The sequence below is a fragment of the Dendroctonus ponderosae genome, unplaced genomic scaffold (genome assembly GCF_020466585.1).
Source record: "Dendroctonus ponderosae isolate FM_Combo_2020 unplaced genomic scaffold, Dpon_F_20191213v2 Dpon_F_20191213_2, whole genome shotgun sequence".
Taxonomy (NCBI): Eukaryota; Metazoa; Arthropoda; class Insecta; order Coleoptera; family Curculionidae; genus Dendroctonus; species Dendroctonus ponderosae.
The window spans coordinates 31,291-47,729 of NW_026018165.1; the positions used below are offsets into that span (position 1 = coordinate 31,291).

The 16,439-nt window shown below is 37.9% G+C and overlaps 2 long non-coding RNA genes across 2 annotated transcripts; one reads left to right on the forward strand and one right to left on the reverse strand.

The window, feature by feature from the left end:
* The first annotated feature begins 4,359 nt into the window (after positions 1-4,359).
* LOC125503453 lies at positions 4,360-5,200 on the forward strand. Its single transcript, XR_007280873.1, has 2 exons — positions 4,360-4,403; positions 4,453-5,200. It is a non-coding gene; the product is annotated as an uncharacterized LOC125503453 (long non-coding RNA).
* A 966-nt stretch (positions 5,201-6,166) lies between these two features.
* LOC109542346 lies at positions 6,167-16,051 on the reverse strand. The gene is made up of 3 exons (XR_002172412.2): positions 15,831-16,051; positions 7,042-8,790; positions 6,167-6,994 (listed from the first exon to the last, which is right to left on the reverse strand). It is a non-coding gene; the product is annotated as an uncharacterized LOC109542346 (long non-coding RNA).
* Between the last annotated feature and the right edge of the window lie 388 nt (positions 16,052-16,439).

Consider the following 16,439-nt stretch of genomic DNA (forward strand, 5'->3'; position numbering starts at 1 on the left):
AAATGCATATAATTGCATATTTGGAATAAAAATTATGCATATATATGCGCATATTTTGATTGAATTTAACTGCATATATTCCGCGCTTTAATAATGATAAATCTGATAGTCGGAGTAGAAGAAATTTAAATTCTGAAAATTCAACACGTTTGAAAGATCGACATTTCTCTTCATTAATACCATCTAACGCAAATTAAAAAAAAACACTCAAAAACGTTGTGTGGTATGCACCAAAAATCAGAAGAGAAAAGATACGCGTTATATGTGTGGATAACTGCAATGTTCCTTTATGCGTTTTGTCATGTTTTTAAAGGTATCACACTGTAAAAAAATACTAATTCCTTACATAGGGTTTATTTCCAAATATTTAAGTTTAATAATTTAGTACTTCATATTACGGAAACTATGCCTATTTTGTATATTTTATCCTCATTTTCCCCGCTTTGTACCTGCTAATATATATACTTTTGAGACATCAATAATTTTTATTTCGATATCAAGTTCATCTGAGTGCGATCCCGTCAAATAGGGCTAAATACTTTCCGCTGCTCTCGACGTACTTATACGCAACAACATCTTGCTGCTCCAGACGTATATATACGCTGGCCCTTATTTTAGCCCCACACAGTTGACGAATTCAAAATTGCTGTTAGCAGTGTAAGGGTTAATACATGCGTTTAAAATATCCTTATTCTCATCCTACCCCTATTATCCCGCTTGGTTACCTACGATGATATAGTCGCCCAGTGGGTACACGGCTCTGAGGTAACTAAGAAAACGGGAAGGACCTAAGAAGACCAGGAGATCCGGGACAAAAGGCCAGGGGGCCAATTTATTTTTGGGGCAAAGATACCCCAAGAGCTTAAAAAAATTAGAAAAAAGAGCTGGGGCTAAGGACTCCCCCTGGCCATTTTTTTTATAAGAAACAAAGAACGGAAATCATGACGGACTCGTCACATTCCAGAGCTTTGTTCGACCAAACAACCGGTCCGTTGGGACCCGGGGTGCAAAGCGGGTACCGGTCAAGTGAAAACCTTTGCAGAGACAATTTTCTTCCCAAGCAGACTCATTTTATCTGAAACCGGAAGTGAGAGTCCCAGTTTTTCTCGCAAACGCGGGTGACCGGTGCATCGGCGCGAGTTCTTGTCAACGGGTTTAGGGTGCGGTGGTATCGCCCCTGCCCGAAACAAACATCGTTGCTACTGTTCAAATGCAAAATGAGTAAGAGGGATCGAAAAGGCAAATAGAGGATTGTCATGATGGAAAGCGAGTCGGAATCCGGAGGGGGAAGTGGTTTTGTTCGGCGAGATCGAATTTCTCGGTCTCCTCTGAGCCCTCAGGCAGATTCAATTGGGTCAGACAACAAAGATTTGAGCAGTCAGGGAAAGTGTGGCGCGAAGCGCCAAAAAAAGGAAGCAGATAGGACCTTCTCTGGGTCAGCCAGAACGAGAGGCCCATGAGGATGGTGGCAGGTTTTCAAGCAGACGGGAGGAGCGTGAAGGCAGCGGCGGTTCTCTGGGTGGACCTGAAGGACAGGCCCATGAGTATTGCTCCCAAGATGAGGCCTCAGTTTCGGTGAAGGACGATATTACTGACGTAGAAAAATTTAGAGCGGGCGACAGGGATGCGGTTGGAATTGCCATGGACAATATTCAGGATATTTTTGATGAACTGGTCGGAAGTTACAGAATTGTATCAAGGTCGAATGAAAACAAGGCGGAAGGGGAGACAAGGAATGACTGTTGCGCGGGTCTCGCTTTGGACCAGAGTGGAGTTTGTAGTGTTGTGGAAAGTCTAAAGCGGAAGTTGGTATTTTACAGGTCGATATGGGGGAGAGGTCACAAGAAGACCGTGTTGAATAAGAATGTGTGGTTTGATGCCTCAGTTGCGGAGAGAAAGGAGCCTCGGGTTTTTGTTGTGTGGGAATGGGAAGCAAAGTGACAGAAGAGGACATCTGGGCTGAATGGGGTGGTAAATATGTGAATGATATGGAGCTTGCCGCCATTGGAAGAGCACTCAAGAAACTGCGCTCCCTGTGTCAGGTTGGGGAGAAAGAGATAGTTTGGACGGTTTCTAGCGGAGCCCTGGCTTTAATCAATGATTACGAGTCGAGATACGCGGAGTCCGTAAGAGTTCAAAGAGCATTACATGACATGCGAGATGCTGGCATCGGGGTGACGGTCCAGTGGGGGATGCGCAGGGGTTCCACGGCGGCAGCCGCTGCCGATGGACTGGCCAAAAAGGCACTGTGGGCTCCGCCTAAAAGTGGAGTTCAGGCACAAGTCAGCAAAATGCAGGTGCTAAACTTATTTAAGAAATGGGTTATGGAGAAATGGCAGCGTCTATGGTCTTGTAGTCAGAATGGGAAAGAGCTTCATGGTGTGTGTGATCGTGTTGGTAAAGGCATGCTTAGATTGCGCAAAAAGGCACTGCAGCTTGCCACAGGCCATGGAAATTTCCGCGCGTATTTACATCGGTTTAAAGTCACAAGCTGCAGTGAGTGTGAATGTGGTTTAGGCGCTGAAACGGCTCAGCACGCCTTGACTGTCTGTATGAAACCAGTGAGAGAAGCGGCTCGGAAAAGCCTATCTATCGAACCCTCTCACTGGCGCTTGAGAGACCAGGATGGGCGAAAAGACGAGCAGCCGGTAGCTCTATTTGAAGAATATGCTCAATTTATCGTTAGTGACGACGACTTTGAATAGGTCGTCTGATCTACTGGTTGTGCGTATCCCTTAGAACGAACTATGTTCTGAAACTGCCTTGCTATTAACGAGAAACTACCAGCGACTGAACAATATACGTTTGCGTCGGCAAGTCAAGTGCTTTAATGACCCTGCTTTTTTTTATTTGTGCTGTTTTGGTCACAAGTACTCATGAGTGAGTGATAGATTATTAGTTAGCGTCAGAACGACTCATGTGAGCAATCAACATAAGAAGTAAGTTAACTAGGTTAGGACAGATAGGGCATAATTAAGGTTAGGATAGGTCTTAAAGGAAAGCTGCTTTTAACAAAAAGACGGACTTACAAAGAGTTTAGCGGTAAGTAGCTTTAGGCGGGTGGGTTTAACTAGAATTATTTTTTATAGGAAAATAGACGTCATCGGGGTTGTTGCTGTCTGCCCAACTTGCGCTGCGGGTTATTCCGGACATTCTCCGGTGCCAGGGCGCTAGGGGTTTTCCTGCACTGCTATTTTTCTGGGCACGTTTGCTTGGTGCGGGGTTTGGTTGGAGAGTAGTTTGTACATGGCCCAATGGCTTCGGCTGGGTGGGCTGCCGGATGGCGCAATTATGACATGTCATAAGAGTACAAACTCTGCAGTTGAACAGCAGTTATCAGTAGTTAACATCCAGGAAGATAACACAACAACGGCAACACTTTTAAGCGGCGTTCAAGCACTGAAGTCCCATTTGATTTGGCCAGAGATGCCGGAAAGAACAGGACATATTCCTGTACAAAAATGCAGAAAGACTGTCCAGCCCCGAAGTACTTCAGGAATTGTCGTCGGACCATTTGCCGATACTCTTGCAACTTGGACCGAACCAAACCAAGAACATCACTGCGACTAAAAGGACCATGCGATGACCAGTTCCTGCACCACATCGAGGACCATGGGCTAACTTTAAGTCAGTATAGGAAGCAAGAGAGGCTGTTAGGTTTAGGTTTAGATTAGGTACTTAGGTTAATTTAGACTTAGTTATAGGAGATATCTTAAGACACACAGAGTGTTAGAGACTCTAGCGATGTTAGCATTAAGGATCCGTAGATTAAGTAGCAGTAAGAAGTTTATGTATACTTAACTGAAATAAAATATGTTCAAATGACTAAAAGGATCACAAACTGGCAGACTGTCCAAAGCATAATGGAAAGCTCCAGCCGGATCCCTCAGCCCACTACAGAGGACGACCTGGACCAGGCAGCAGAAAGTCTCACCAGGGAAATTGAAAATGCCCTGGCAGCCTCAACAAGTCAAACCGTCGTACCGGCCAACCAAATAGACGAAATCTCTAATGAGGTCCTCAAAAAGCAACCGAAAGCAGCAATTGAGGACCTGACCACAGTGGGAAATGCAATCTTGGACCTCCAATACTTTCCGAACATCTGGAAAAAGGCAATTGTGGTATTGGTTCCGAAGAAAGGCTCAAAAAGGAAACTGCTCACCTCCTACATGCCGATCAGCTTACTACCAATGATGGGCAAAATTATGGAGAGGTGTATCCTGTACCAAATCCAGGATACGATAGAGGACAAGAAAGTGCTGCTGGATGAGCAACATGGATTCAGGCCGGGCCATGGCACAAGCACACTTGCCGCCCGGCTGACAACGAGAATCCAACAAGTGTTGAATTGCCAAAAAAGTCTAGGAGCTGTCTTCCTAGACATGTCTAAGGCATTTGACAAGGTTTGGCACCAGGGCCGGATTGCCAAGATGATTAAGGCAGGCTTTCCAGGGTACCAAACCAAGCTCATCAGCAGTTACTTGTCTGGACGCAGTTTCCCAGTCAGGACAGACGAGCAGCTCTCTGCAAGCAGGCCAATGATGTCAGGAGTACCGCAGGGGGTGGTTCTGGCCCCTACCTAACACAAGCCATAATATTTACAAGAGGCAGGAAGAACCCACCCAGAGGCCTACTAGAGCTTGCAAGACAGAAGCTACCATGGAGTTCCAAGATAACCTAACTTGGACTCACATATGACAAGCGTCTAGTATGGCACGACCATATGGCAAACACCATCGCCAAGGCAAGACTCCTGCTCCATGCCTGCTATCCTCTGCTGTCAGGTAAAGTCTGCCTACGAACTACGGCCAGAGTTTACAAGCAATTGAAACGTTCTGTGCTGACCTATAGATCTCCTGCGTGGTCCATAGCCAGCACCGCGCAAAAGCAGAAACTGGCAGTATTCCAGAATAAAATACTGAGGATAGTGACAAAGGCCCCATACTTCGTCAGAAATATCACCCTGCGAAGAGACCTAGATACAGAAGACTTGCTGGACCACATCCGGAACCTAACGTCCTGTTCCGGGTTCCTGGATAGGATCCGGCACAGCAAGAATCCCACCGTCAGCGTTTCTTGCACCAAGAAGTTCAACTGTGACCGCAGACCTCTCCCTGCGGACACAGTCTAAGAAGACGTGGACCACATGCGATGACCAGTTCCTGCACCACATCGAGGACCATGGGCTAACTTTAAGTTAGTTATAGGAAGCAAGAGAGGCTGTTAGGATTAGGTTTAGATGAGGTTTTGTTCGGTTAATTTAGATTAAGTCATATGATGATATATCTTAAGTTACATAGAGTGTTAGACACTCTAACGATGTTAGCATTAAGGATCCGTTGAATAAGTAGCAGTAAGAATTATGTAAACTTAGCTGAAAATAAATATGTTCCAACAGTTCTTTTCAGTCAGCAAAAAAACTACTTTTTCAAGATGATAGTGAAATTTGCCAAAACGTTAAGATTATCTCAGATGTATTATTAAGCCAAGGAAAGAAAAAATCAGTTTACAGAAAACAAAATTGTAAACTACGAGATCTGCTTTAGTTGTACTTTCAATATGGCCAGCCAGAGACAAGGCCTTCAATGCAAATCCTATATCAGGACGTTTCACCTCGAATGTGCAGCAAAAAAATGTTCAAGTGAAACTCAATTCTTTTACACTGCTTGTAAAAATAAGAAGTAATTTATTTGTTGATAATATGTATATTTTTTTATGTATTTTGTACTCAACAATAAATATAGTATCAGGAATCTAATGAAATCTTTAACAGTAAAATAGGTAGGTACCTACCTATTTACCTAGTTTTGTATGGCCGTAAATTTTCATATGGCCAATGAGTATCGCTTATCATGCCAATAACTATATCAACATGGCCAATTACACATGCCTTGTCAATATGCTTAAAAATAAATATGATGGTATAATGTAGGAGATTATTTCAGAAAAAAAATAACTATTGAAAAACATTAATTAGCAAGAACAAACAACAATAATTGAACCGACTCGATAAATTAGCACTTTGTTTTCCGATTGGTCTTAAGAGGCCAATAACTATAACACTTACCCTATTTGATGAAATGTCAGTAGACAGTCGCTGATGCTCATGCAAATTTTAATATGAGCAGCTCTTATAAATCTGGAGAGGTAAAGATGAAACCTGATATTATCGATTCTAGCTTTTTAATAGAAGAATTTGCAACAACCAGAAGTACCAGTGTTAATGTTTTGATATAAATAGGTCAAACAAATATAGTTTACAGAAAGTATTATCTCCCTGTCCTATCTAGATTAGAATCTAAAAGTAAGTCCAGAGATGTTCAATCTAAAACAAGATTAACGTCTATTGTTGTTAATAGAACATATCCTTTATACCTCTTATTACTTTGCTCCACATAGTTTACACATACTTGCGCAGTAGAAGAGCTGACTCTAAGGAAAAGATTTTTGAGAAATTATTTTACAAGATGGCAGTTATAATTTTTTTAAATTTATTAGCAAGGTTCCTTTTGTTCGCAGGGTTTGCGAAAAGAAGCTATCTGCAGCAGTTACTCACAAAACATTTCTGCCTCCGAATTTGAATTAACCTGAATTCTAATGAAAAGTTCAGCGAAGGGAGCACGTTTAGCGGATTATTGAACACCAATAACTGGATAATAATTTGTCTAGCAAAATCACTCTAATCGTTAAAGCACATTTTCTAGTTGATGACTCTCTTCATCGTGAAAATGCCGTTTCCGAAGAACAAATACATCCACATATCTCTGCCTGGTGCGGTTTTCGGCTGGAGGCATCACGAGACCATATAAAATGAGGCAGTGGCTGTTAGAGACATTTCTGCCGAAACTGGATTATATTGATTTAGCCAATATGGTTTCAGCAAGACGGTGCCGCATGCAAACGTCCCGTGAAAGAATTCGATTTTTCTTTTAACTCAAGTGTTAACTGATACCTGGTAGTGTACTCTCTCGATTCGAAGATCAGAGTTGGCCACCTAAAACGTGTGATTTAGCACCATTAGATTTAATTTTATTTGGTTACCTGAGGTCAAAGATCTGCACACAACCATCCGTACATTGCATGATCGACTGTTCGGATAAAAGTGACAACACCGGCAACAGGGACGCGACCGCACCCAAGTCAAGAGGGTGCGATTTCGATGATAACCACGAAGAATAAAGGAGCGTTGTTTACGCCCTAGTCGCCATTTTTTGTACCTCTTTACTTTAACTAAGTAAATCGTCAAGTTAGGAAAGTGAAGAGTGCAGTTTCATTTCAACCCAAAAATACAGTCCACTACACGCAACATCGACAATTTCAACCAAAGCCCAGGTATCTCCCAAAAACTAGAAAAGAACAAGTCCACACACCAAAGACTTGTGACTTTCACTCCTAATTTCTTCGGGCCCCACTGTTATATATTTTTTTGGCGAAAACAGTGTTAAAACGGACACGAGATGTTGTAACCAGGTGCATAAAACTTGAATTGGCGAGAACAGCTGTGTGATACAGTACACAACTAACATATAAATATACGCACACCAAAAAACAAGTAGAACTATCTGAAAACCCCAAAAAAACAAACACTTCATATTTTTGAGTGGGTCAAATGCTATTTGGCTGCCAAATTAGTCACAATCAAAAGGCATGAACCACTTTTGCACTTTTTCTCTATATAGATGCTGTGCCTTATAGACTGGTAGGTGCTGCCAGTGAACATTAGAATAGCATTTACCAAACTATTCGACAAACTGCTTAAGTATGGCCCAACTGCAAATCGTGTCTCTTTGACGAAGCAATTGTTGACTACAAATGTCTAGTCTAAAGCCATTGATGGAAGGTGTGAATCTTTTTCCCGGCAATTTTTTCAGCCTCAGATTCCTCACATTATTAAGTTAAGATCGGTGTGTGTCTCCTCAAAACAGAAAAAATTCAAAGATTAATGGGATTACAAGATTGTGATAAAATTGGTGATGGGTCGGTCGATTTCCAAGTCCTCAACGTATCTTTTATAAATATGTTCACAATTTGGCCTTTCCAGAGATAAACTGATGCGTCTAATTCACTTATTGTCTTACATTCATCGGCAAACTTTTTGTTGTGCCGAAGTTTTTACCCTTCGTTATCGATCGAGCTAGATCAATGTCCACAATTCGGAAGGCTATTTGTACAACCCTGTCAAGCGTTTTTAACTCCAGCACTATACTTTCAAACCCTTATCGGCATGTGACCAACAGCAACGTTTAACGGCAATACAGAATTAATATTTGTCTTCTGTCTAAATTGGTATTTATTCTCGCTCGGCATAGATGGGCTCCACTTGACTGGTTAGTTGATAACGGGGTAGTGATGTGTTAGGAATGAGGATGTTGGCTGGGATTTAAGGTTTGGGACTTGCTTTCCTCAAATAATGTAAAAGGAGACAGCAAGGCTTGCGTAGGCAGGGTCGCGTCCCTGAAGTAGAACTGTTCCTTTTGATAACACGTAGTTTCTACCCGCTACCATATTCAAATAAATAGAATAATTTCATTCGTTTATTTAACAAGTTTAACAAATAAAACGGACAGTGCCAACGTCCTGTACGAACGGGTATGAAATACTGAGGACCTTTAATTAACATGATCTAGCCCCCAATTGTTGCTAAACATACAAGAATATATAAGTGATACAAAAACATAACGACGGGGGATTTCAGAAAGGATACGAACTGAAGGGTTGAAAACCACCAGATCTCTTTTACCAGTCGAGACATCTAAAACCTGTGATCGCTGTGTTGATCGCCCATCTCAGCTAGAACCCACATAATGAGCATTAGTAAGCATATAGATTTACTGTGGTCACATTACGGACATTTGAAAATGTACGCCCGGACGTTTGCAACTGCTATTTCTACGGCTGACGTTTAAAGAATCATATACTCTGTACGGCATAACTTTGGTTGCACGTCATCAGTGACTGTGTGTGATTATTTCACTCATCCATAGCAACGCCATAGGGCAAAAAAGGTATTAATAATCGGTAATTCGATAATTTTCAAAAAAACTTACAGCGATAATTTCACGTCGTCATGGAATCATAAAAAATATCACTGTCGACTGATTTATTTAATCGTGAAAAATTATCGGTAATTTCAAAGCACTCGTGGTATTACCCCCGATAAGTTGAATCTCTTTTGTTGTGTTTTAGGCAATGGGGAACCTCAAACAATCATAAAATGCGAAAAAACTTTAGAATTCTACTCAATTGAAAGCAATGTTGATTATTTATATTCATGTTTAAAATTATTAGGTTGGTAAAAATTACGCTGCTGCCGAATCGATAGATTTATCGCAAATTCTTTAATAACACATGACGTTTGCTGCGTTTGTCATGTACTTGTCCATGACTTTTGAGTTGACGGTATATTTGTGCTTTTCAAAAAAACATTATTTCATTAAGAATATTCAGCAAAAGCGAGACAGCATGAGCTGTATATTTATGCATATACAGGGTGATTTACAACTGGCGTCGGTACTTTCAAGGGCGCACTTGGAAGGTACGAGAACATTGACATTTTTTTTTTCGAAAATTTCTAGAAGATATTAACAGTTGAAAATCGAATTTCAACTTTGTTGTTAAGAATTATTTTAAAAGTATTCTATGTTTAATTCGTAGCGTATTGGAATACTTAAGCATTAAAAAAAAACATTACGATCTTTACTTCAAATTACGAAAATTTCTCATACTAAAAAAGTTCTCTTCTACAATTTTTTGATGAAAAGTCAAACCGGCAATGATGTTTCTTGTCATTAACAGATAGTTACATTTGGATAGCCCTTGCCAATAATAACAATAATTTGTCCAACTGTGACTTACTTTGAATTTCCATTCACGAATTTGTGTATATGCGATTAGTTCAAGGGAAATGCTACAGTAACATAGCGGAAGCTGAAAGAACGCAGGCTAACCAAGGGCGAGGAGAGTGGTGGCAGGAAGATAGTGGACGACAATTGATGTTCAGTTTCCAAACACAGAGGAATAAGTATTGGACATAATTGCAGAAGAGCCTTTAAGGGGCACTCAGAACTCAAATAAATACCAGCTACATTCCTACCACGTATGTAAGATCACATTATACCAATGGTTACTGAACACCGGTATAAATTGAGCAGGAGTTAATTAACCGAATACGAGAAGCTGCTGGAAAAGAGTGCATAATAAGGCGATTACACAGGCACTTGTTTGGAGTTACAGACTTAAATGTATGTTTTTGAAATTTGTAAACAAGTTAATAATTCGAGGTTATAAGTTTTGAAATCGGTTTCGTAATTCAACGATTCCTGTTGAATTTGCCGTTTATCCTTGTTTATCTTAGTGTCACTTTCTGTATAATTCCATGGTTACCGAATTTTTAAATAATTCCGAAGCAACAGGTATTTACGTAATGTTAAATAGGCAGATTACCTTGAAAAACGTCGTTGCCGTTTTGCTAATAGAGTTTTTGCAAATTTCTCAGTTTTTAATCACAATTAAAATGTTTTACTATTTTTCCTATACTCCTTAAACATCGCCAGACAACACCTCCAGAGGAATGACGCCAATTTTGAATCATCCTGTATATACGTAATTTACGGCTGGCAAACGATTGATGACGTGCGGCCATAGTAATAGCATGCGGAGTATATTTACCCATCACAAAGTTGAACTTGCTAACAAATTAAATGCAAAAATACAAACATAACATTAATAATAATTATAATAATAATGAAGGACTTTATTCGCATTAATATATACAACATTCAGAATACATCAAAAGCTGAAATATTTCTCAAAAGAAAAATACGGGGTTCAGGCTTCGGATTACCAAATATCTGGAGCCTGTTCAACTAACCGATTAAAACCAATACAACTAAAGGCTAAAACTCTCCGACCGAAAAATATAAAACTGCTAATAGAAATGTAAGTTGTAAGTTGAGACCCAGAAACATAATTTTAACATAAACTGTTATTGGATGTCAGTATAGGATATTTGTGTCTACTTAATGCACCATATGGAAAACTTTTACTAATTTGACGAAAAAGTTTTTTACCAAAAATATATTTCAGTCGTAATTCGTATACGAGGTAAATAAGAAAATATGGCGTACATTTTAATACCACCTCATGTTAGAAGTGTATTCGCTAACTGCAAATAAAACTTTAAAATGGATCATTTGTACACGTAGACAAATGTATATATCAATTAACTAGCTTATCTAGGTAGTTCGATTTTTGTTTGAAAACTATATTTAAAAATTATTGTCGAATTAAAAGTTCTAATTCATCATTTCGATGATGTTTCCACTCATGATAATTGTTTATATTCCTAACAAACAAGTTAAGGCAATTTTCGTTAGATTTACCAGTCTTTCGAAGAAACAAATGCTCAAACATTTAGATTTGCCAACCGTTCACACAAATATCGAACGCTATTTTATTCAAATCAATTCCCAACTAGTTTGTCTAATTATGTTAGGCATTAGTTATTTAAAAATTACATATCAAATCAGTTCAAATAATGAAGATATATATATTAATATATAGTCAGTGTCAGGTAGTACTTAGCAGCCGTGTATTGAAGCCAGAATGTCCTAAAACAAGTAAAATGAAACAGCTGACAAAATTAATTGAAGATCAAAAAACAATAATTCAACAACGAATTACGACCAAACTGTTCATCATACCTTCAAACTTATAAACACATAAGTACTTTGAAATAAAAGTCAACATCTGAATGGTACTGTTTAAGCAGTTCAATCAGTCAATTTCAATTTTCAATATTGAGTCAATTTTTAATATTTGAAATGCGTAGCCCATATGCAAAAGCTGTCAAAAATATTGAAATTGAGATATTGGCTCTTCTACCTTCTACAAAGGCACATACCCAAAACGCGCTATAACCTATTTTAAGATGAATGGAAAAAGTAGATTCATTTTCTAAAGCCGCTATTTGCACAAGGTGTACAGACGCAAAGTCGCATCATTAGTGTGACGTAAAGCATCCGACGTTGTTACGGTAGGTCAGATTTTTTAATCAAAACATTGTACTTGTTACATAGGTATCTTTGGATTTTCTGGTTTCGAGTGTATCCAACGTGTTTGATCTGCGTGTAAAGGCAATTTATTGGTGTGGTATATGCTTTGTACCATTTCAAATAGTTTATGTAGCTTCTGGGAAATAAATCGATTTAACTTTATCGTTTTTAGGTTAAAGTTCAGCAATTCCATAACAATAGAACGAAAATTGGGCTACAGATTTTTAATTTTGCTCCTTAACATAAAAACAATCCAATATTAGAGTGTTATTTTGTAGGGGTGGCCGATTAAAATAATAAACTTTCCTTCCGTCACTATATTTCAGCAATTTATTAATTCACTTAGCGAGACTACTGAAATCACTAAAATCCAAAATACATCAAAATCTTAAGATGGCGGAAATATATTTTCAAAAACGACACGTTTCAGAGTATTGCTGGGCGCCAGACCGCAAGCCTTAAAGTTTATTAATTCAACACTTTTTTGCTCGCTAGGCTTAGAACATGAGGTATTCCAATGGCACTCAATGTCCGTGGCACTAACATTGTAATGTGCGTGAGAAAAAAATAAAAAAGTGCCGCCATATGTGAGTAGCACAAATTTCAGCACCTGGGGCAAGTACATGCAGCCTTGCTCTTCCTTGTTCCTTGATGAGGGGTGGCTGGCAATTCCCATAAATAAAAACTTCTTTACATGTCCACTGGTGAAAGATTTTTCTCCTCGAACAAATTGTTTGTCGTTTTTTTGCTATAAAACTGAACTTTATGATATGCTTTTGTGTGCACAAAGTGCGCACGTTTTGAAAAGATCTTATATGATACAGTGTCTCAGAAAAGCGAGGCAAGATCAAAGTGTATTTGTTTAAATAGAACTACCCAATAATATTAGCTCATGGAATGCAGCAGAAAAATTATTGTGATTAACATAAGTTGTAGTTTATTTCGATGAAATACAAAAATAAGCAAATATGCCAGTGCTGGTGATTTATATTACTGTGAACGAACAGTTGGCAGCATGAAAAGAACCAGAAAAGTCACTAAAATTGCGGCTAGCTGCAAGAAATTTTAGGTTTGGAACTATAGCCGGCAAGTGCAATAAAAGTTGCCGGCAACTCGAAAACTGATAAAATGCGCAAGCGTAGAACGAAATATTGCGTGCAAGAAAGTTGCGGGTAATAAAAATTGCGGACTGTAAACTGGCCTTTAGTGTTAGAAATTTTTAATTGTCTGGTTTGGAATATTTGGAAATGTGTTGAAGAATTGCTAACTTGCGCATGCTCCCCAAAAAGAAAAGGTTTCATTTCAGCAGCGTTAAATTTCGGTGCAGTTTTCGTTCTGTAATGGCTAATCAGTTATTACAGCCGTCTACCGATAGTAACAGCGAAATAGGTGCCTCAACATTTATTTTCCAAAAAAAAATAAATCGAAAATCAAACAAAAAGTATCAAGACAATCTAGTGATCATGTAATTTCCATGCAAACGTCAGTTTGATTGTTTGATTGTAAATCAGATATTAACGTAAACGCTGCAAAATTATCAGAAATTTATGTATTGCGGTGGGTTTGCAGTGAAATACCTCATAAAACTTGTAAAAATAATTTATGTCACCTAGAAAATTACTATTCATTAGAAAACATTCAAATTGAATTCAAGAAATGCACGGAATTGTCTAAACTAGTTTTTCCTAATTCTCTAACAAAAATTGTTTCCCAAATAATAAATAATTGCTTTAAAAATTATATAGATGTATATGCAGAAAGTTGTTCGGAAGTAAAACGTAAATTAATTTTAAATTGCAATGTCCTGAAGAGCTGCTCCAAAATCACGTTTGTGATAGTCGCAAAATTGTAATATTAAATAAATATTTTAACGTTTTAATAAAAGCATATGTAAGCAAACAAAATGATTCAAATAGAAACAGACATTAAATGTAAGAATACTAAATTGAATAAAAATTTACAACTACTAAAAATAGTCTTCGCTTTTGTTTAAACTGTTATACACGTCAGTATGTAGGTACATAATTATTATGTTGCTCCGAATTTGAGTAATTGCCGATTTCATGTAATCTTCCCAATTTTGCGGAACTTAAGAGATAAACGAGTTTGTCGATTTTACCTGACAGGGAGAATTCCGCTCATTTTATTAACTAGAACCCGTAAGTATTTACCGATTACATGTTATAGCTAACTGAATATGAGAAACCAACATATAGTTTTTGCAAAATGTCTGTTCCTTAGACGAAATCAGCATTTACACAAATTCGGCTTAACAAATACAATATACAGGGTTATTGATTGAACTTTGGCCACCCCGTTTTTGCATCTAATTTGAAATTTTGAGAAAACTGTTGAATACAACAGTTATAGATATTAACGTTTGCTTTATTTTAAGATAATACCAATTGATACAGGCTGTCTCAAGTTCAAGTGGCAGACCGAACTTACCTTTTTTTAAATGAAATGCCGTACTTTTTATTGCATATTCGCACAATTCTAGGCCTACTCGATATAAATGTTCTATAACGATTTTCAACTGTTTTTGAGTTAATAACCAATATTGACTAAACTGTGGCCACCCCGTTTTTGCAATATAATTTGAAATTTAGAGAAAATTGTTAAATACAAAAGTTGTAGATATTAACGTCTAATTTATTTTAAGATAGCAACAATTGCTACAGGGGGCTTCAGATTCAAGTAACAGACCAAACTTAATTTTTTTTAAATGAAATGCCGTACTTTTTATTGCATATTCGAACTATTCGCAAAATTCTAAGTCTACTCGATATACATGTTCTATAATGATTATCAACTGTTTTTGAGTTAATAACCAATATTGATTGAACTGTGGCCACCCCGTTTTTGAATCTAATTTGAAATTTATAGAAAAATCTTAAAATCAAAAGTTGTAGATATTAACGTCTAGTTTATTTTAAAATAATATCAATTGATACAGAGTGTCTCTAATTCTAGTGGCAAACCAAACTTACCTTTTTTTAAATGGAATGCCGTACTTTTCATTGCATATTCGAGATATTTGTAAAATTCTAGGCCCATTCGATATAACCGTTCTATGATTATCTACTGTTTTTGAGTTAATAACCAAATTGAATGAATTTTGGCCAGCCCGTTTTAACATCTAATTTGACATTTAGAGCAAAATATAAAATACAAAAGTTTTAGATACTAACGTCCAGTTTATTGTAAGGTAATACCAATTTATATAGGGTGTCTCAAACTCAAGTGGCGGTACAAACTTACAGTTTTTTAACAACTTACGCTTTTACAAACTTACAGCACTCAAACGAAAGTATACTATTCCATTTATTTGAAATTTGAAATTTTATAGCGATTGTGTAGTCTGGCAACACTGCCCAAAATATGACGTAAAGATGGTCACAAAATGGAGATTTAATTAAAGTTTATAAATGTTTGCTAACATGATTCTATGGACCATCCGCATTAGTTTTTTCCCTGAATTTGCTTCCTTTTAAGTGTACTTATTACTTTTAATTTTAATTATTACTTGTACTATTTACTTGCAGGAAAAATTAAAAAGAACGCCGAAATTTGCCAGATATAAAATGCACCTTCACCTGGAAAGAGGTTAAGACATTGACCTTTCATTTATGGGCATTATTGAACTGATAAATTATCAATTTTGAGCAAGAGAAACTTAGAGAAAAGTGCCATGCCAGAACGCGACATTCCGACAGACATAAAGGACGACCAAACACCGCTCGACACAAATCCGGCTATTTACGACTGTTTATTTACCCATATTCTACTGACTGTCTGTGACAACCGCACTGCACTTTTCTTCTAATTGCACCATTATTGGGACACCAGAATTTCCACCAACATCATGAAGCAAATAGTACTCTTTCGTACAATGCACAATCAATTACATGTGCTCATCAGTCATGCACTTCACATTTGACATTGGACCATAGACATACCAGCAATAAAGATGGACTGGACGACTTGCTGACTTGCGTGTACCTAGCGGCCTGACAGAATTTATCCATGTGTAGTAGATAAACGGTTATACAGGGTTGCTCATTAGTGCGTCAAAGTGCGATATCTCAGTAAATATGAAGTTTACAAGAAAATTCGTTCAACAAAAGTTTGTCACGTTTAAAAGGTCCACATTCTAAAATTACTTTCCAATATACAGGGTGCATCATAAACGTGTGGTAGTTACCAACTCTGGTTTTTTAAATAAAACCCCCCCTTTTTTTTGATATTTTCAGATTGGCCGTTCAATTTTAATTTATGTTTGTTTCAACCGTTTTACCTGAAAAATTTACGATTTCCGAGTTATTCGTAAAAATGTGAAAGTTTTGACAGCTACTGGGTTCCACAGAAATCGATGCTGTACACTAC